This window comes from Caretta caretta, chromosome 10 (assembly GCF_965140235.1).
Source record: "Caretta caretta isolate rCarCar2 chromosome 10, rCarCar1.hap1, whole genome shotgun sequence".
In the NCBI taxonomy this organism is placed as follows: domain Eukaryota; kingdom Metazoa; phylum Chordata; order Testudines; family Cheloniidae; genus Caretta; species Caretta caretta.
In genome coordinates, this window is record NC_134215.1 from 41,054,226 (window position 1) to 41,075,983 (window position 21,758).

Below are 21,758 nucleotides of genomic sequence, written 5' to 3' on the forward strand. Positions count from 1 at the left end.
TTATAGCTTTGGCACAAGGCAGGAATCTTTTGTCTGTGCTTGTCCCTACCTCTGCCTCATCAGTGGAAAAGTACAAGGATTAAGATGGATTCCGGTATCCAACGGGGAGGGGTAGCTCAGTGATTTGAGCATTGGCCTGTTAAACCCAGGGTTGTGAGTTCAGTCCTTGAGGGGGGCCATTTAGGGATCTGGGGCAAAAATTGGGGATTGGTCCTGCTTTGAGCAGGGGCTTGGACTAGATAACCTCCTGAGGTCCCTTCCAACCCTGATATTCTATGATTCTATGGTCATGTCACATTTCACTTTAAGACCCCCTTGTCTCCATTCTTCCTGGGTCAGCCCACACATACACAGGAAGTAAATAAACCATTTACAACCAATTGTCCTAGTCAATGGGAGCCATCAAGATTTTAAACCACCATTAATGGCCCACACTTTGCATAATTACAATAGGACCTCAGAATTATACTTCATATTTCTAGCTTCGGATACAAGAATGATACATGCATACAAATAGGAGGAATATATTCAGTAGGTTATAACCTTTGTTATGATACCTTACAAGAGTCCTTTTGCACAGTTACTCATAGGCATATTTCCATAAAACATATGGAGTGCAACGTCACACCTTCCTCCTGAACTTACTGCCATACTCTTGGACACTGTCCATGGCAGAGGCACTACATGTAAAATCCCTGTATGTCTCTGGTCACATGCCCTCTCAGTACCTTTAAACCCTATGATGTCATTCATAGGTGTTCAAGCGAAGTTCTGGGTTCCTGGTCTCTGGGTGCCTGAAAACATGCCGGGGTGTAGTATTACTAACAGAATGCAGACAGCAATATCTGCTAAAATGTAGGTGTCTTGGCATTTAGCCACCAGTGCCATGAGGTGGAGTGCCTCAGTTTCCCCTTCCATACAGAAGTGTAGGTCTGTTATGCTCTTGCTGCTGTGCCAAACTCTAAGCCTGTTTACAGGTATTAGCTGAGAAGCATCATGTTTGTGGTACTGTCTTGTTTCCATCCCTAGCCTGTACAAAAGTTTTTTTCCAAAAATCAGGTATGTTACACATTTTCACAGGGTTTGTCCATAGCATCAGCTCCATTGTCTTGACCCCTAGATGAAGTAGCAAAAGACACAAGATTAACAGCCAATTTATGACAGACAGACTTTGTTCACATAGTTTGACTTGTTCAGTGTCTATTGCATTTCACAAACTCTTAGTGTACCATGGTAGGTGTTGAGATACAGATTCTCCTGTTTCTTTGGAGAAGGTTCTCAATTCAGGTATGTGTTTGGGGTTTTGGCAAGGAAAGGGTACACTGCAACCATGCCTCCCCTCTGCCCCTCCCTCTGGAATCTTTTTGTGTTGGGCCCCACTGTTAGAGGGCTTATTCCTTCACCCTCTCACTTCCCTGGTCCTTCTCGCATGAACAGAGAGCAACAATACCCGAAGTCCGAAGGGGCAAACAATTCAATGTTTATTGGGGTGAACTTCCGGCAAGCTTAAATCCAAGTTCCTTTTTCCTTATTTCCGAATCCCAATTTACTTCCTGTTTGCCCCTAATTTATATAGTAATATTCTCAGCTATACCTTAACCAATCATTTTACTGAAATTTACCTAACCAATCCTAACATATTGTAACATAATTCTTTAACCAATTATATCCCACTACCCTAATTAACTTACGTCTAGCAAAATTAATTATACAGCAGACAGAAACAATTAGAGAACCAGACAGATGAACAATAGAAAAGTGGGGGCCATAAAGATAAAACATACAGAAATGACGGTTTCACAACCACAGCTATTGAGAAGTGATTTTTTGCCAGACAGGAGGCTATCAAACTAAGTTTTCTTTAACCATCTTTATCTGGAGGTGATAGGCACTATCAGGGCAGTATTGTATTCCTAACAGCCCAATAGCACCTTATTTCAATGTGACTAGGTTGGAATGTGAGGAGGTGACCGGACGCTTCCCAGCTTATGGCTGCCTCTGCTACTTAGCCAAAGGTCTTAGCTTAAGAACAGGGCCTCAGACTGTCACAGTGAGAGAAGGCCCTTACACAGGCAGACAGTGATTTTGATCTTTCTTTATGTCTCTATAACTAGCTAAATGATAAACATACACCTAAATTCTTAAAGTATAGGCCTTTACAGGCAGACCTGCATATCTATATCCTAACATTCCACCCCCTTTTTTTTCTTTTGGGATCCTCCTGCCCAGGTATCCCTGGAAAAGCATAGGACATATGGTGACACACTTCCTGATAAGGCCAGGCATCAAGGTGGAAGATGTCAATGCTCCATCTGTCCCACTGCCCCTTGTGTAGTACCGTGCCCTGCACCTTCTCTCCAGGGGTGAAAGTAAGTCTAGGGACTTACCAGTACGGGGCTGGGCTGGGCTGGGGCCGGCTCTGGCACCCGGAAGGGGCGGGGCCTCAGGCGGAAGAGCCAGCCCCAGCCCACCCTGTACCAGCAAGTGCCTCCTTCCCCCTCCCCAGGGTAACAGCGGCAGCCAGGGGCTCTGGCAGTGGTTTAAAGGGCCTGGGGAGGTAGCGGCGGCCGAGCCCTGGGCCCTTTAAATCGTCCGCAGAGCCTGCCGGAGCCCTGGGGAAGCGGTGGTGGGACTTCAGGGACGATTTAAAGGGCTCAGGGCTCAGCCACTGCTCCCGCCCTGGGCCCTTTAAATCGCCGTCCCAGCCCCGCCGCTGCTACCCCAGGGCTCCGGCAGCAGGGCTCTGGCAGCAATTTAAAGGGCCGGGGGCTCCAGCCGCTGCTGGGACCCTCAGGCCCTTTAAATTGCACCTGGGGAAGCCGATCCACCCTGGTACGGCGCACCAGTTCTTGCCGGTACGCCGTACCGGGGCGTACCGGCTTACTTTCACCTCTGCTTCCCTCATATGGGCATACCACACCTATTCCAGTTACTGTTCCAGACTTCCCATAACAGTGGGCCCGAGAAGGTTGGGTCTGGGTTGTCTAGTACACAGAGGGGGAGGGCTTACTACATTACTTATAGGTTATAATTAGTGGATGTTCTCTAGCGGGTTGTGACCCCCTTGATTGTTTCCATATGCAACGTAACACAAATACAGTTAACAATACACCAGCTGCTATGATAATCCACAGCAACACCGAGAGTCCTGACCACCGCAACATCCTGGCCACCACCAAAAACACTGCTTTTCCTCCTTTGATAGGGTTAAAATTTTGTCATAACCATCCTGTAGTGGATATTGTAAGTGTGTCCAACTGTTGGTGCTTGCAGCAAGTTGCTCTTGTAATCTTTGTGTACTCTTGTCCATATTGTGTGTCCATTGAATATCCGCAGTGAAATCTGGTATTGTCCAAACCAATTCAACTACTTGGTACAGCATTGGGTAGTAGGTGCTGGTTCAATTGTTTACAACGATTAAGTCCACTGATCCATGGGTGCACTATTGTCCAGGTGGCAGTGTATAGAAGTTCATAATTTGGTCATATACTGGAAGGATTTTGCCTCCTAATGTTATATTGCAGGATTGCATACATTCCCAACAGAATACACCGTTCCCCATATACGTTACCCCTAAATACCCCCCTTTGCAATAGGCCATTGATCCTGCTCCTTCATAGTCATAGGTGAAGGGCACATCCATATTCCTCCTCTGGATATACAACTGCTTAATGTGATGACTGTCCAATTTACGGGGCTTCCATCGCCCCCACCTATTTCCTAGTGGCTCCCAGTGTGTTCCCCCTTCCCTAGTTACTCCCATAGGGTTCAAGGGGACCACCTTATTTGCATTTCCTTCCCATGGTATCATAGTAACAATAACACAAGAACTGTCCCCACAGGTCAGGTATGTTATTTTCCAGGTAGATGGCTATGTTTTTGCAATTGTGGATAAATATGGGCTAAGGGCCCGATTTAATACTGAAGGCCATTGTTATGACCAAGCATCTCTCATAATATCCATTAACATTATTAACTGAGCATTTTGAATACCTTGACACACTTCTCCCCATGTTAATCTTCTGAAGCCATCCCCCACCCATGTCACCAGGTCCCCTGCCCAATGAGTTAACTGCAAGTTTACCTCTACTGCTGTCCTCCACCCTGTGGTAACTGCCAATAGTTGCTGTGCCATTAATTCATTAATTTGTTGTTGAAATTTCACATTTTGGCTTATTAATTGTTTGGTTAACCACTCGTCCCCCAGATTCCACGTACCCAGCATAGTGTTCCCCGCTGCCCACAATCCCCTTTTCTGACAACGATTCCAGGTGTGTCCCCTCTCACCCACCAATTGAATTGTTGTTTCAATTCTTTTATGTACATACTACAATTAGGATGAATTTGGTCCACCCACCATTCCTTGGGGCGTACCACCCATGTAATAGAGTGAAAGGACATGTTAAAAAGTGCTGGCTGCACCTGCTCCCACAATGGCTCCAATACATTTGCTTGTCGGGGAATATTCTTAGCTCCAGGCTGTGACCACTTTAAATTTGGATTCTTCCAACTTGGCATCCAGATCACCTGTAGGGTTACAGCTTGTGAAGCTTCCCAAATGCAAAATTTTTCCTTCTCCTGCCTTGAAGAGACAATGTTAAATTCTATAACCATAGCAGGAACAACATCTTTCAATGAAGTGCTTTGGGCTGTAAGATCCCCTTGGTCACCCCACTCTCTGTTCCCAAAAGGTCAGCTGGGTGGACTCTCCCTGCCAGGAGATCTGACCGCCAGTCTTCCCTTAAAACCTGATCCACAGGTGAGGGGGTCTGGCATTTCAGATGCAGACCCTTCACCCTCCTCCTGGGGAAAAGCCTTCCTACAAAAGGGGGGTAGACCTTCCTGTCCCCCCTCACCTTCCATCTGGACTTCCCTCTCTGGGCTCCCGGCTAAGGCAGACACCCCTCTGTCCCCTAAAAAGGAATGTGACCCTGATCCAATTGTGGGCTCACAGCTACCAGCTGTGACAGACCCTTCACTGGCCAGCAAAATCCACCCCCCTTCACTCAAGTTGGGTTTGCTTCCAGCTACAGAGTCCTTGGGATCTGTTCCCACCACAGCAGTCACCAGGACCCCAACTTCCATCTCCGGAATGCATGTCCCGGTGCACCCTAGGGCAGAGCCTGTCCCCTGCTGACCTGCAACTTCCTGGCAGTCAGCAGCTGGGAAGGCCTCCCTGTTACAAGGTGGAACATCCCCCTCCCCAAGGGAGATGATCACAGGACAGGAGCTGGCTCTGTCCACCTCCTCCCGCAGGGACCTGCCTTGAGCCCGGGGGCTACAATAACTGGTCTCGACCATCCCTGCCCCCACAGCCCATTTTCCACTGCTACAGAGGAATTAAAGAGACACTCTGCTATTTCCCCAGCAGCACATGTGACTTCACCCTCCCCTCTGGGGCTTTCAGCACAAGATTCCTTCTTGCTGCTAACAAACCCTGGGACAGATTCTTCCACATCAAAAAAATCATTCCCCAGTAGAAACAGTGCAAAACTGTGTGCCACTGCTGCAACAGTTAGTTCAGCCTGAAAATCACCAGTTTCCATGCGTACCTTAGCTAAAGATGCAAGGACTTTGTAACCTCCCATCAATTCTAATTCCTGCATTTTTCCTGGTAACAAATCCTTCTCATGGATCAGGTCCCTCCTGACCACAGAAATCTCTGCACCAGTATTCCTCCAACCTTGGAGCACTTTGCCATTAAGTTTAACAGCATGCATATGCTCACTGCTTGATTGTGTAAAAGCAACCTTTACAAATTCTGTGTGGTAATAGGCAGTAGCCTGGGATACCCCTGTGCTGTGAGAATCAGCAGTTCCACGTGTTATCTGCTGCCCGTTCCCACTCATCCCAGGACATTTATTCCTCAGATGCTCAGTGGAATTACAATGATAGAACCTTCTGGGCTCCTCTGCTTGTACAGGAGATTTTGGATGAGTAGCAGGGGAATGGGGAGGTGAACACCCAGCCTCCTTTTTCCCAGGGGTAAAACGGTGATCCTGCTTTCCACCAACCCTGCACTCCGCTGCCAGTGGTTTATGTTTAATTGCAGCTTGTGATTGCTCATAATAGTCTGCAAACCCAGCTAATTGTCCCATTGCATCTGCCTTTTTGTCCTACAAATACAGTTTTACATCGTCACTGCAGATATTCAGGAACTGCTCCTGAACAACCAAATCACACATTTCTTCAAAGTCTGTAATGCCTTTTTCGCTCATGCACTTGTCTAACAAATCCCTCATTTCATTTACATAAACCACATTACTTAATCCAGTTCCCCTCTTAAGGATCCTGAATTTAACCCTGTAGGTTTCAGGTATAATCTGAAACTGTTTCAAAATCAGTTCCTTAAATATACCATAGTTTGAAGCATCAGCAACAGGCATCTTATTGAATATGTCCAGCGCTGTCCCCGTCAATTTTGCAACCAAAGTAGTCATCTTTTGATCCTCAGGAATCTCATGGAGAGTGCACAGTCTTTCAAAGGTGAGGAAATATTCGGCAATATCACTGGATTCATCATATGGTGGGCATAACTGTTCCCATTTGTGGATTTTGGGGGAAGTGGAGCCAGCTGCTGAATGATTCTGTCTCTTCCACTCCATTACAGCCAGTTCATGCTTCTGGGTGTCAATTTGTCCTTGTCTCTGGGCTTCAAGTTCTTTGCCTTTTAACTCCATGGTTCTTTCGTGAGCAGCTTTCTCCCTGGCAATTTTCAATTTCCATTTCTCTTAATTCCATCTGCCTTTTGTGTTCAGTTTGTGCTTGTCTCTGGGCCTCAATTTCTTTGTCTTTTAAGTCCAGGGTTTGCTGGTGAGCAGCCTTTTCTTTGTCAGCCTCCAGCTGCCTGAGTTCCAGGGCAGCTTTTTGTGCTTCAAATTGGGCCTGTTTCTGGGCCTCAAGTTCTTTGTCTTTTAACTCCATGGCTCTTTCATGAGCAGCTTTCTCTTTGGTAATTTGGGCATCAATTTCCATTTGTCTTAATTCCATCTGCCTTTTGTGTTCATTTTCCTTCTCAGTGATCCTCAACCTGTGCAGTTCTAGCTTCTTCTGAGCTTTACTCTCACTCATTTTGCTTACTTTTCTTTCCCTATTTCCCTTACCCGAAATAAGCAAACATAAAATAACAAACCAGTAACCACTTTGTGTGTTCTCCAGCCACCACACTCAAAACTCACTTAAAATCATTACCATTGTCTCAAAGCAATCAGCTGTGCACATACCCTGTTTGACTACACCACTGTGATGGGTTCGTTCACAGAGATGCCCTTGGGACTGTCACCTGATGTGCTGAAATTACCTCTGAGCCTGTTTTCCCTGCCAGCTTGGGACTCAGAACCCTGCCTTGTTGAGCCAGACATGCTAGCCTGCTGCAACACAGACCCAGGGTCTGGGCCATGCTCCCAAAGCTGCAGACTTTAACTAAAAACAGCTCAGCAGGTTACCTGTCTCCAGCACCCAGACACCCAGCTCCCAGTGGGATCCAAACCCCAAATAAATCCATTTTACTCTATATAAAGCTTATACAGGGTACATTTGTAAATTGTTCATCCTCTATATCACTGATAGAGAGATATGCACAGCTGTTTGCTCCCCCTGGCATTAATTGCTTACTCTGGGTTTATTAATAAACAAAAGTGATTTTATTAAGTATAAAAAGTAGAATTTAAGTGGTTTCAAGAAATAACAGCCAGAACAAAGCCCTGGTCTGAGGGGGGTATCGATCTAAGTTACGCAATTTAAGCTATGTGAATAATGTAGCTGAAGTCAAGTACTTAGATAGACTTACCGTGGTGTCTTCACCTTGGTGAGTCAACTGCTGTCGCTCCCCCATCGACTCCGCCTGCACCTCTTGTGGTGCTGGAGTACAGGAGTCGACGGGAGAGCGCTCGGGGGTCGATTTATCGCATCTAGATGAGACACAATAAATTGATCCCCATTGGATCAATCACTGCCCGCTGATCCAGCGGGTAGTGAAGACATACCAAAGGAAGTCACAAAAGCAAAATAAAACAAACTCGCAAGTCTAAATCTAATACATTAAGAAACTGATTACATGTGATCTCTCACCCTCAAAGATGTTCCAATAAACTTCTTTCACAGACTAGACTCCTTCCTAGTCTGGGCCCAATCCTTTCCCCTGGTACAGTCTTTGTTAGTTCCAGCAGACATCTCCGGTGGTAAGCAGGATATTTTTCATGACTGGCTGCCTCTTTTGTCTTGCTCCACCCCCTTTTATAGCTTTGGCACAAGGCGGGAATCTTTTATCTGTGCTTGTCCCTACCCCTGCCTTATCAATGGAAAAGTACAAGGATTAAGATGGATTCCAGTATCATGTGACATGGTCACATGTCACTGTAAGACCCCCTAGTCTCCATTCTTTCAGGGTCAGCGCACACGAAGGCGTGCAGGTAAATAAACCATTTACAACCAATTGTCCTAGTAATTGGAGCCATCAAGATTCTAAACCACCATTAATGACCCACACTTTGCATAATTACAATAGGACCTCAGAGTTATACTTCATATTTCTAGCTTCAGGTACAAAAATGATACATGCATACAAGTAGAAGGAATATATTCAGTAGGTTATAACCTTTGTTATGATACCTTACAAGAGACCTTTTGCATAAAGCATATTCCAGTTACATCATATTCACACTCATAGGCATATTTCCATAAAACATGGAGTGCAATGTCACAAGCAGTAATGTCCCATCAATGCAAATGATAAAAAGCAAGAAAATAAGTGGCTGTCATGAAGCAGCACATCTCCACTCCACTCATCAGTTCCCTTCCTCATCCTCAGCTTCCTCCCTTCCACCGCTCTCAATCACACCTCCCCCCTCATCCTGAGAAAGTAACCAGCACCCTGGCACTCTCACCATGCTGACTATGTCAGTTTTTTTCCCATGATGAACATAGAGCAGGTGGGCTTCGTAACTTGCAGGCTGTGTAGTTCTGTACCTATTGGTGTTTGAAGTAGAGATGAGATGCTTTGCCTGGGACATTAGAGAGAATTAATGTGACAGGGAGAGCAGCTTTGTTCTAACTCCCTTATGTTTCATGTCCAAAGGGAGTGCTGTGTTTGGTCAGAGTTACGGCAGCACATGGGTTGTGTGTGTTACCCAGGCTGCAACACCAGTAGTTAACGCTTTCCAGTTTTCCACTGCTGCTCTCGCTATTGATTAACTCAAGTGGCAAAGATCTGTGTGAGTCTAAAATTTCCAGCCCTGCTGATGATCCATGTAGGTGTCAACGTGGTTCCCTGTGATGGAATTTCAGCGGAAGGGGAAGGTTTGTTTGGTGTGTTTCCATGTTTGTTTTTCCAATTTGGTTCTTTTAAAACCCTAGGAAATTACACACAAAAACTGTTACAAGAACACTTTGCAATGTCACAGGTGTCCCTAACTGTGTTCCTCATTTTCTGTGTGTCCAGCTTGATACACTGGGCTCTGATTTTTAGGAGCTCTGAATACTCCCAGAAGTGTCTGTAGTCAATGGGAGCTGGGCTTTGAACATAGAAGGTACTACATCATGCCAAGCACTCTGAAATTCAGACCCTATGTATGTCAAATTAGTGCAAACTTTTGCTGTTAATGTCTCTGTGCCCCAGTTCCCCATGTGTGAAAGGGGAAAACATCACCCTTCACCACACGGGGGCATTGGGAAAATACATTCATTAAGGTTTTGTGACACATTCAGGTACTCCATATGGAAATTAATAATCCTGTCTCAGAGCAAGGTTTGACTAGTGGATAGTAAATAAGGCCTGGACCACACACTGAACAATGAGGAGAAAACAAAATATTGAACAGCAGCTCATTCAGTGAGCGGTGTCCATTCTGTACTGCAAATGAGGCTGGAGTCCTGGGGAAATAAAATTCAGAAACCATGTAAAATTCAGAGGCTCCAGAATGGCAGTGGGGAGCACAGGCTATTTGCTGCATGAAGAAGGGAGATCACCCTGCAGCCCCCACACCCGTGGGACATGGACTCAGTGGTAAGGCTGCACCCGACCGTGACATAGCATAAGGCCTGGGCCTGCCCCAGAAACACCCTGGAGCCCTGCACCTCTGTGCCAGGCACACCAGGTGCGGGGCAGGCATGCTCAACCAGACAGGATCCAAACGTGGCTTGGTGTGGAGGGATCCAGGTGTGGAGTGACAGGATTCTGTGTGGGACAATCAGTGGGGTGGGGGGTCTAAGTGTGGGGGAATCCAGGTGCAGGGACAATGGGACTCTGCAGGGACTTCCCGGTGAAGGTGGTTGTAGCTCAGTGGAGGGGTCTGGGTGTGGGGGAGTGCGGCTTGGTGGGATGGGGGTCTGATTGCAGCTAGTTGGTGGTCAGTGGCATGGGGGCTGGATGTGGGGGCTCAGGGTGGTGCAGGGGGTGGGGCATCAGGGTGGGGGTTTGAGTACAGGGAGCTAAGTGGGGGGGTGGTCTGGGTGCAGGGGTGGGGGCCCAGAGTCAGGGGGTCTGGGTGCAGGGGGTCTCCAGATACAGGGGTTGAGATTCAGTGGGGTGGGTTTTGGGTGTGGAGGGCTAGGGGGGCTCTGGATGTACCAGGTAAGGCTTGGCAGGGGTGTCTGGGTATGGTAGGTCCGGATGCATGGGGGTTGGGTGGATGGGGGAGCAGCTCCTCATACAGTGACCCCTCCCCGCCACAACTGAAGAGCGATGGGGGCAGGAAGCAGGGGAGAACGCTGAGCTTCCTGCAGCTGGGGGAGGGTGGTGGGTATGACACAGCCCCAGCCACTCCTTGCAGGGGAAGAGGAAGTCCCGTCGTCTCCTGCCTCCAGCCCAGCCAGGACTAGCAGCTGATCCTGGCTCAGGGTAGGAACCACTGGCTGGGGTGTCCCCAGCCCTGCTGTGATTTACCTCTCCGCTGGCTGCTCCAGGTACCTGAAACAATGTACCTGCACTGCTAAGGAGTGGTACATGACTGCTCTTGCATTTTCCCTTTGCTTCCCTGTCAGAAAATCATTTTTCTATGGGGAAGCAAAGAAATCTGTGGGGGACATGAATTCTGTGCGCATGCAGTGGTGCAAAATTCCCCCAGGAGTAAAGACTGTATCATATGAACACACTCCAGGAGACTGATCTGAGGTTGCAGAGGCAGTCTTCATGCTGGCATTTCCTAATTTTTGAGTGCTTGACTTTGCAAACAGAACATTCTTTTAACGTAGCTTGGTGTGTGTGTATTTACATATTATCTCAGACTTCGGGGCATAACTTTTGGCATCCACTTCCACATGTAGGCACCTAAATAGACTGATTTTCATGGGTACTGCTAACTTCAATAGAACTGCACCTTGTTGCACCATCATTTACCTCAGAACAATGAAGGGCTGAATTGATCCAAGCTGACTTTAAACTGACCTGACCTCAGGAGCCTCTTCATTCCATTGGTTAATGTCAATGGGAGCTGTGCGTGCAACTGACATGGCAGGGGCGATCCTTAGCTCCCCGACTTCAGTTAGAGCTATGTTGCTTTCTGCCAGCTGAAGATTCCAGCTAGCTGTGGTCTAGACTATTAAGCTGGGCATCCAGCAGGAAAGCTAGAGATGGGTCCAAGCTGCAGAGCTGAGACTCCAATCCAGACCCGAGTCTAATGTTCTAGTTCAGAACTATCCTCAAGAGCCAGCTAGCTGAGAGCTTGACTCAGAGCAAAGTTGGAGGGACAGCACTGAGAATGGAGTCCAGCAGGAAAGCGATGCTGTGATAATCCTCAGAGATTACACAAAACGACAGGCTAATGAAATCACAGAACTGTCTGCGAACAGCAGTGAGAATGATGATCTGGTGGCAGACGCAAGAGGGAGGTTCTCAGAGCTCTGAAAAGAGCCAGAGCCAGCTTCAGGAGGAGCCACAGGACTGGAACTCAGATCCATGGGTCCCCAGGCAGCTTTTGCAGCTTGGCTGGATCTGGTGGCTTGCTACTAACTGGTGGGATGAGTGGCTAATGGAGTCCTCGCCCCACCAGAGGCACCACCCATGGGAGTCCTGACTGTAGGAGTGCCTGGCCGCACCACTTGGTCCAGCAGTGCTATTTAAGCATGAAGAAGGTACAGGGTGTTTTCTGTGTAACTGGTAAATTCCTGGCTGGCTGCTACGGTGCCCCCTGCCTTCTTCCCTGATTCCTGGTTCCTGCTTTCCTGACCTGTTCCTGGTTCCTGCCCCTGGTCTCTGACTGGTTCTGGCTCTTACCCTTGGATTGGATCACTGACTGACTCCTGCTCCAACCACTAGGTCTGTCCACCCAAGCCCCAGTCGTGACTTGTTGCTTCCCATCGAGCAAAGCTGTCAAATTGGTAAACGTGATCGCTGAATGTGCTCTGAGGCCATGAGCCATCCCCGATGTGGCTGGTAGTTGAGAAGCAGGAAGCTGTGGCAGAGATGGTGAAGCAGGGAGGTTAGGAAGGGGACAGAAAGGCTGGATCCCATGCTGTCTTTCCTGGGCTTGCTGCAGCAGCACTGCTGGATCTAAGGCAGCAGATCTTGCTGATCTCTCTGTAGCACAGCTAGCTGGGCTCTGTTCCAAGTGGCACACATCACTTACTAAACCCAGGGAGGCTGCTAAGCAGCTTCTGCAATCCTATGGGCTCACTTCCGTTCAAGGTAAGTCTTAATTACAATGAAATTATATGTGCTGGGCCTGAAAGTTCCCATTGAACGCAACAGGATAAACTGGGTCCTGTCAGTGGTGGGGTGGAGTGAAATGACAGCTAGGCCTTTAGGAATGACTGCTACAGAGCCACACCATCACAGCTGTGTTGAGCTGATGGGCTCTGTCAGTGGGCAAGTAGAATGGACATTGTCTAATGTAATGAACGGGATGGTGGCTGTGCGTGCCGCTCTCATGGATAGAATCAGAATTGCTCAACTGTGTGACATGGGCCCTAGCAGCTTGGGGCTGTTGCTCTTACTCAGGTGCTGTGCTTCTGCAACGCAGGATCTCAGCTCTGTCCCAGCTGGTACAAGAAGGTCTGAAAAGCACTGGTGTGCAGCACGGCAGTGCTGGTCAAGTGGCTAAGTGGCCACTGATTTGCTTTGGTACAAATCCGAACCCCTCAAAGGTTTTTTGGGTGTTTTAATGGAGATCATAGAATCATAAAATCATAGAATATTAGGGTTGGAAGGGACCTCAGGAGGTCATCTAGTCCACCCCCCTGCTCAAAACAGGACCAACACCAACTAAATCATCCCAGCCAGGGCTTTGTCAAGCCTGACCTTAAAAACCTCAACTAAATCAGGACCAACAACAACTAAATGTTGTCTTGTGTCATGGAGCTTCCCCCGGATCACTCCCTTGTCCTGCAAGGGGTGAGGACAGGGAAACATTTGTTTTTTCTCTGTGAAGAGGCACTGTCAAGTGGATTCATGCCCTTGTAAAAACAAGGCATGATCTAAGATTGGTGGTGATTAAAGATGGGCCTAAGAAACTCAGATCTACTCTTGGCTCCTCTCTCTCCCCTTCAGTTTCAGGGAGTGCTGAGTCGGACTTGTATCCCTGGAGGACTTGCACCCCCTAAGTGGAATGGGCCTGTTTTTTTGTTATGACCCAATATGGCAGAAACCAAGGAAGATCATCAGATGGCAACCTCAGGGGCCTGGCATCCAAGATTTCAGACGCGGAGAACTCTGATCGACCTCTAACCCGATGTGTGCACCTCAGCTGACCCCTAGTCTGGAGCTGAGCAGCGTCCTGTTGGCCTATCATAGTTTCTTTTTTTTAATTAAAATGTCCATGAAAATAACTTTTGTTTGGACTTGACCCTCCCCTGCAGGAGCCTGAGGTGTGGTATTTTCTGCACATTTATTTCATGGCCTAATTTGCATATTTGCAAATACTTTGAATATAAATAGGTTTTAGCTAATTGCCAGCACACCTGCCTCTAGCAGTGACGGGGGTACAACTCACAGATGCACAAAGTGTGGCAGCTTTATCGGGAGGTGGGGGGGGGGCATTAGGGCAGGCGTGGGGGAGGGTGTGTTGCAGTGTTGGGTTACATGGATGGCTCAGTGGGTGCTGGATGGTGTCTGATGGGTGCTGGGTGGGTAAGTGCTTCAGACTGGGGGCTGCTCAGTGCTAGTTGGGTGCTACTGGAGGGGTGAATGAGTCACATGGTGGCTGGGGGCCCTGGGGTGGGTGGGTAGCAGGGGTCTCACTAGTGGCTGTAGGAGTCTGATGCCGGTGCCGCCTCCACCCATTCCTCTCCGTTGCTCCTTCCCTGCTTAGATTCACCACCCGATTCCAGCAGAAGGAATGCTGCGAGGGCGGGCTGCGGGGCTGCATCCAAAGCAGGTGCCAAAGCAGGCCCAGAGGAGCCACCACAGCTACAGTCTGCAGTCCGGCTAGCCGCATGGCATCCGAGGCGTGAGTGTTACATGAGATGCCTGGCACTTGGCAGCCCTGTGTTTGCAACCCAAACATTGCCTGCAGGAAAGCCAAACTGGCTGCAAAAACCTGTGAAATTGACTATTTCGTTTTCCAAGAGGAGTGCAATGCAGAAAGTGAACTAAGTGCACTGCAAGAAATCTGATCTTAAAAATTATTTCTGTTGCCATAATATAGTGTGTTATGTTTTCTTGTTTGGTTGGGTTTTTTTGTTTGCTGGCATCATAGATCCATAGAAGTTAATGAAGCTAGGCCAATTTATGTCAGCTGAAAATCTGTCCTGGGATTTTTAACCTGAGAGTGACCCATTAAGTTGTCTCCCTGGTACTCAGAGTACCTTCACTCAGTGTTTGGATGATATGAAGAGGCATTTTGTGCTCTGTGATATTTCCTGTAGTGCTCACAAGCGGATCCATGAAACTCCTTACCCTACGACAGTGGAGTGCTGTAGAACTCTACAGAGACAGACAACCGTTCTGCAATGGGGGGGTGGGGTGGCTTTTGGCTTTGATTTAGTGAAAAATGTGCTGGCTGGATTATGGTTTTGTAAATCCGGAAATGAGTCTGGTTCTGGATCATGTTCACTTGTCCCCTCCACACACACACACACAAGGCCTGGGCAGGCTGGGATAAATGGTTCCAGTTTGGGCCTGTCTCTATCTTGTAAATTAGAAATGAGCCTGAGTCACATACTTCAGTCCTAGATGTCAACATCTTTATTTGTGCTATATAGCACCACCAGGCCTGAGGGTGGTAGATGCTGTACAAACACACGGTGAGAAACAGGTCCTGTGCTGAGGAGTTTTTAGTCTTTTAAGCAAACTAGACAGAGATGACTTACTTAACCATCAGTGGCTAGGCTAGGGTTAGAAGTCATGTTTGCTTAGCAGCTTGGCCTGGTAGCTATCTGCTGGACCATGGTGCCTTCCTAATGGCCTTTCTGCATTCAGTTCTGTTGGTTAGTTCAGCCTGCTACAGAGACACGGGGCAGCTGTGAAGTCTAGACCCAGATCTGTGTTTCACCAGAGTTCAGGGGTGTTCAGATGTAGGATTCTAGTTCAGGCCCATCTCTATAAAATCCCTCCGAGTTTTATCCATTCATTTTTAACAGTATTATCCAAAAGGGAGGTGCCACCTTCTTATACCCCGCCACTCATGTATTAATCTTGGTAAATTCCCTGAGCAGTTTTAGGTGTCCATTTTATTCCTGATTATATTTTAACACTCTTTTTTTCTTTCCCTCTCTCTCCTCTCCTTTCTTTCCCTCTCTCCTTTTGTGTATATAATTATTCCCCAGAACTCCAAGACAGGGCTGTATTATGTGTAGGGAAAATGATTATTAAATCTTTGACTGAGATCACACATTTGAAATAAGATAAAACGGGAAGGCAGGTAATGAATGGGCTTCCGTGCTGGCATTTCCAAATTGACTAACCCTTATCAACGTGGTGCCTCTCTGGGCCCTGTCGGGGCGGCAGTGCCATGTGTCAGCACCATGGGAATGGTCGCGACAGGCCCCAAAAGCTGCTTGTGAGCTTGCAATTACCTTCTCCACAACCTGTGGCAAAACTCCAGAGGAAACGCAGGCACGGGCATTTAGTCCATCAATCCCCACACCCTTTTGACTTCATTTGGAGCTGTTCCAAATAGGGAGGCTGTTCAGTGATGTGGGATTGTAAGCCTGGGCGTAGCGCAGATTGGTCTCTGCCCACTGCACCCTCTGGTTTTCAAATCCTGGATTCTCCACCCTGCTTTGCAGATGCCCCTCAATCCCAGACCCATACCCCCTGGCTACCCTGCTGCTCCGTCACTGGAGATCCCACCCAACTCTGCTGATATACATCAGTCCTGACCTGCAGCAGTCTCTGCTGTTCCAGCCCTGGCATCTTCTGCACAGAGAGCTGCCCCAGTAGGAAGTAGTATGATGGTTCCCTCTACCCCAAGCTCCTTTAGTTTGTGTTTTGAATAGGATTTGAATGGGACTCCGTGTCTTCTGCCCTGTTCATAACCCAGTGAAGGGGAGGTCAGGGGCTGGCTATGGTCTCTCATGGTGTGAGAGAGCTTCCTTCTCAGCAGCTGTGCTGCTGACACAAACTGAGAGGAAGGAGAGATCCCTGCACACTTGGCTGGCCCTGGGAGCACAACTCACCTCACCCAGTCCCTCTGCCCTCCCCAGTTGCTTGGCTCCTCCAGGCTCTGTGTAGCTACTCTGAGCTCCTTTTCACACCCCCTGCCTGCTGCTCCAATTTCCACCTAGCCCCCTGACTTTGCTCTGTTAGGGAAGGAGTATTTCTTCACTGTCTGTGCTCAGCACCCAACATGTGGGGCCTTTGGTGTCAGCATGGTAGTGCTCCATTCTTGGCTCTGTCACTGCCGCAGAGTGTGACCTTGGGTCACCCCTTAAACGCTCTGTGCCTCAGTTTACCCATCAGCTCTGACGCAGTAATGCTTGTCTCACAGGGGGCTTTATGGGGCTTAGCTAATTAACTTATTACAAAGTTGACATCTGGATCAGCTCTCCCCACTCTTTGCAGATGATGGGAGCTGTTGTTATGCATATAATGCCGGGGCTGCCTTGTTTTGTAGTTTTTCCATTGGCTCTACTTTTATTGCTGAACTGGATCTGGTTAATAGATCTTTTTAGTGCTCTTCATTGCAGAGCCTTCCCTTGCCATGACTGAGTGTCTGTTTGCACCTCTTAGATGCCATCAGCATGACCTCTGGGGTAGACTGATCCTAGGATATATTGTCACCCATGTCCTGTACTCTGGGGGCAAGTGGGGGCTCGGAGCACCTGGAGGCCCCTCAAACCTGCGTTGATGTGCAGTGTAGACAGAGAGGGGAAGAATGGCACGAAAGCTACTGACAAGTTCATGGAAAGACATGTGGGTCCAGATCCTCACAGGTATGTAGGTGCCTAACTCTCTTAGAAACCAGTGGGAGTTAGGCAGTTAAGTACCTTTGAGGATATGGTCCCTGACAACCAAACCTCTTAATCTCTGTGGGACAGATTCTGATCCTTACTCATGCTGAGGGGCACCTTACTATGTAATCAGTATGATTTCCCCAGGCACTGCTCCGGGTGCTCACAATTTGGCTGTGTTTTACCCATCTGTGAACTGGCTTTAATACTTTCCTTACCTCTCTGGGGTGCTGGGAGAACTATTTACCGTAACTAAGCTTTCCAAGATCCTTGGCTGATGGGTGCTCCAGAAATGTTACCATTATTATAATAAATCCCATAATAATATTGCAATCAATAGCTGATGAGTAGAAATTGCTTTGAAAAGTAAATGGTGAAAAGATGGCTTATTGTTCTAATCACATGTTATAGAGAGCTATGTAAATGATGTTTAACTGCATAACAGCTGCTGATATCGCAAATGATCCGGCGCACTCTAATACACTGGAATAGACAAGATAGCACAATCATGCTGCGAGACAGTGTAACAGAAACCCATCTACTCACCATTCACTGAGAAACAAGCTCCAATTAATCATTTACTCATCATTACTTGTTTCCACGCTTCACCTCCTGTGGAAGGATTTCGGGAAATGCAGACAGGGAGGGCCCTTGACCCGAAAAGCTGGATCTTGTTTACTCCCTGTTGATTGGTGGAGGTAAGCATCTATGAATGAATTTTTCAGGTTACATTGTTAGGTCTGATTATAATGCTGGTTTGAACAGTATGGCTAAGGAAGCTGTGCACAGAGCTGGGGGAGGTGTGGTTCCCACTGAGGTTAATGGTAAGGCTCCCCAGGACATCAGCGGGAGCAGAGTTAAGCCAGTCAAAGCCCTGCACAGGTGCTGAGACCACTCCTAAGCTCACTGGCAAAATGGGGGCAGGCCCATTCATCTGCTGATTTCCACAGTGCTGCAGGTGTGCAAAGAAAGCAAACTGCACTAATTAGCCTGCCAGTGAGGGGTAGGTCAGTCCAGATGGGAACTGGTTTGGGGGCTAGTATTCAGAAGGGCTGGAGCTCCCAGTGCAAGTGCGCAGACTTACAAAAGTCAGAGCCTTGGAGCTTATCCATCTGATGGCCATTGGGTTCCCCCTGACTTCGGTGCAGGCTGCAGGTGCTCTGGACCCCTGCTGTGACTGTGATTTTGAACTATCAGACCCCCCGCCAGCTTTGTACCATACTGACAGGTGACCTCACAGTCAGCAGAGCTGGGAAGATAGCTGTTTTAAATGCCCCTCCATCCCTGCGCCTTGCTCTGGAGCAGTGCAGCAGTGAGAGCCGGGGAGCAGATGGGGCGGCTTCCTTTAAAGCAGATGAAGCTCCATTTTGGATGTTTGCAGATCCATCTGTTGGTGCTTTAGGAGGTTGCCAGATGTGCTGGCACCAGCTTTCAAGCTCGCACCCACATTTGCTTCTCTTGACAACCAGCACTTACAAGGAGGCTTCAAGCACGTCCACAAAAGGGTTTCTCAGACAGATCACAACACATTGTGGTCCCTTCTACATCAGCAGGGCCTCTTGAGAAGGATCTGGCCTTGAACTAGCTCTAGGGCCCGGCTCTTCTTGTTGGTGCCAGCGCTGAGCGCTGTTAAACATCTGGCTGTAGGTTTTCAATGCTAGAGATGGGCCAGCACCAGACTCCCACATCCACAGCTCCTGAACTCGGGGGAAGTTCGAGCTCAAACCCCTCTGAGCCCACCTCAGATGGGGAGCTGGGCAACCCCCAGATGGGGAATTGGGGGCCTTAACTCAGACACCCATGTTTGCAAACTGGGGCCATGGTGTTGCCTAACAGGAAAAATGTGTGACTGTGTGTTTGTGTGCACAGGGTCTGATGTGGGAGGAACTTCCTTCTGCCCCAGCAAGTTGGTATTTCTGACATGGTAATAATGACACTTGGCAATTCTCTTGAGCTTTGCGTCCATAAATCTCCAAGCTCTTCCCAGAGACAAGCGAGGATCACTAGCTTCCTTTGACAGGTGGGGAAACTAGCTCTACAAGTTCAAAAGTGACATCTGATGTTAGGTGCTTCAGCTCACGGTGCTTGATCGGACACCCCAGAGCCCTGCATGTCAGAGATGCTGGGTAACCAGAACTGCTGTAGATGTCAGTGGGAGCTGCCGATCTCTGGCACTCAGTGTACAGCTGGCCAGGAATTGCCCAATACATATGTTTTTTGTCAGAAAATGCCGATTTGTCAAAACCAGTGTCAGTTTTGATTAATTTTTTGACTCGGAAAAAAGAGTTTTGAAATTCTCTAAATGTTTTAGAGAAAAATTCTAATTTTCTGGTTTGAAACAATGTTTTGTTCAGAAATGTAAGCTAATTAGAGTAAGATTTAAGCTAAGAAATTAACCATTTTAAAAAATGCTCAAAATCAAAATGAAATAGACTATTGGACTTGATCATTTTGACTAACCCAGATCAAAAATCTTTTCTGATTTTCCAGATTTTTGACTTTTTCTCCTGATCTGGGTCAGGAACATTTTTCACTATCTCAAAAATTGTCATGAGCTGAGAAACCCGCTTCCCACCCAGCTCCACCTTGGCACCTTAGATTGAGCCCGAAAACTGAAGCCCTAAAATCAGAGGCCACTTTTGCAAAGTTTGGCTGTGTGTGGCTTGCCCAGGGTCAGAGAGGCTGCGTCCACACAGCAAAAAAAGCCATTGCAGTAGCAAGTCTCAGAGCCTGGGTTAATGGGCTCAGGCTCATGGGGCTTGTGCTGGGGGATTCCAAATAACAGTTGTGACAGGGTCGGCCCAGAAGGCTACAGGAGAGTGATAGAAAACAGATATATTAGCCCCAGGTTAAGCAGGTCCCTTTTCCCTGGGTAAGATAACAGGGGCAGTTCCAAAACAATCAGGAACTTGCTGGAACCAATTAAGGCAGACAGGCTAATTAGGACACCTGGAACCAATTAAGAAGCTGTTAGAATCAATTAAGACAGGCAGGCTAATCAGGGCACCTGGTTTAAAAAGGACCTCACTTCAGTCAGTGAGGGGTGCGCAAGGAGCTGAGAGTGAGTGTGTGCTGCTGGAAGACTGAGGAGTACAAATGCTATCTGGCATCAGGAGGATGGTCCTGTGGTGAGGATACAGAAGGTGTTGGGAGGAGGCCATGGGGAAGTAGACCAGGGAGTTGTAGCTGTCACACAGGTGTTACATGAAACACTATAGACAGCTGTGATCCACAGGGCCCTGGGCTGGAATCCGGAGTAGAGGGCAGGCCGGGGTTCCCGCATCTCCCCAACTCCCTATTGGATACAGGAGGAGTTGACCTGGACTGTGGGTCCCACCAGAGGGGAAGGTCCCTGGCCTGTCCCCCGACCCACTAGGTGGACCAGCAGAGACTGCGGGATTGTTCTACTTCCTTTTCCCCATGCTGGCCAGTGATGAGGTTAGCTGAGTGAACGGCAAGATTGAGCCACTAGCAAAAGTGGCCGAACTGAGGGCTGCCATGAATCTCTGAGGTGAGCAAATCTGCCAATAAGCACAGGACCCGCCAAGGCAGAGGAGGAACTTTGTCAGTGTAGACACTCGGGCTCCAAGACCCTCTCCCCTCCCCAGGTTTCAGAGCCCAGGCTCTAGCCCAAAGTGGGAATGTCTCTTTTGAGCCCTGTGAGCCCAAGTCAGTTGACCCAGGCTCTGAGATTTGGTAACATGGGTTTTGTTGGGCTTTTTTGGGGTGTGTAGATGTACCACAGAGACAGAGCCTTGACTGGAACCGAGGTTTCCAGATTGCCAGCCCCAGGTGCTATCCAGTGCTGACAGTACACGATGGTGGGGTAGAGGGGGGCATTCCACTTCTTCTGGATGGAGCGTCCATTGAGCAAATTTCTTCTGCATTCCCTTTGCTCGTCCTCTCCTGGCTGCTCTCCCAGTCCCTGATCCCTGCACACCCAGGTCTCAGGAACTCATCCCTGTGTGCTGTCCATATTTCTGTGCCCTGCCCACCTGTCTCCGACGGCTTTGTTCCGCTCTGCGTTGACAGCCACTGATTGCCGTGGCTGCAGTGCTCTCTTGCTCCAGGGGAATTTGGCAGTCCCCTACACACCCCACCAGGAATCTTGAATCTACTAGGGGGTCAGTGATAGCAGATTGGTAATCAAGCCGCTCACTGGGCTGCTTCCATCTTTGGTAACCCTTCAATTACTCGGTCAGCCCAGGATTTCATGGAGCCGATGCCTCAGCGAACGGGGACCTGGAAGGGGGCTAGTTGGGGCGGCACTCTCCTCCCGCATTGTTTTATCACAAACATGCAGGCCCAGTTAGTATTCGGGCAGTGTGCAGCGGGCACTGACTCAGGATGGCAGCCATGGCAGCCCAGCTCTTCTTCCCGCTCATTAAACCCAGCTCTTCTTCCCGCTCATTAAACTGGTGCACCAGAGGGAA

At 48.4% G+C, this 21,758-nt stretch overlaps 1 protein-coding gene across 3 annotated transcripts in view; it reads left to right on the top strand.

Moving 5' to 3' along the window:
* The window catches only part of INSYN1 (inhibitory synaptic factor 1), a 94,405-nt gene that overhangs the window by 13,179 nt on the left and 59,468 nt on the right, over nucleotides 1-21,758 (top strand). The window contains exons 2-3 of one of the 3 annotated variants that reach the window (XM_048866158.1): nucleotides 13,484-13,800; nucleotides 14,244-14,381. The exons of 1 other annotated variant lie outside the window; for it this stretch is intronic. The gene's annotated coding sequence lies outside the window, so the exon portion shown is untranslated. The remainder of the gene's footprint in view (nucleotides 1-13,483; nucleotides 13,801-14,243; nucleotides 14,382-21,758) is intronic. One more of the 3 variants, XM_048866156.1, reaches the window with a different exon arrangement.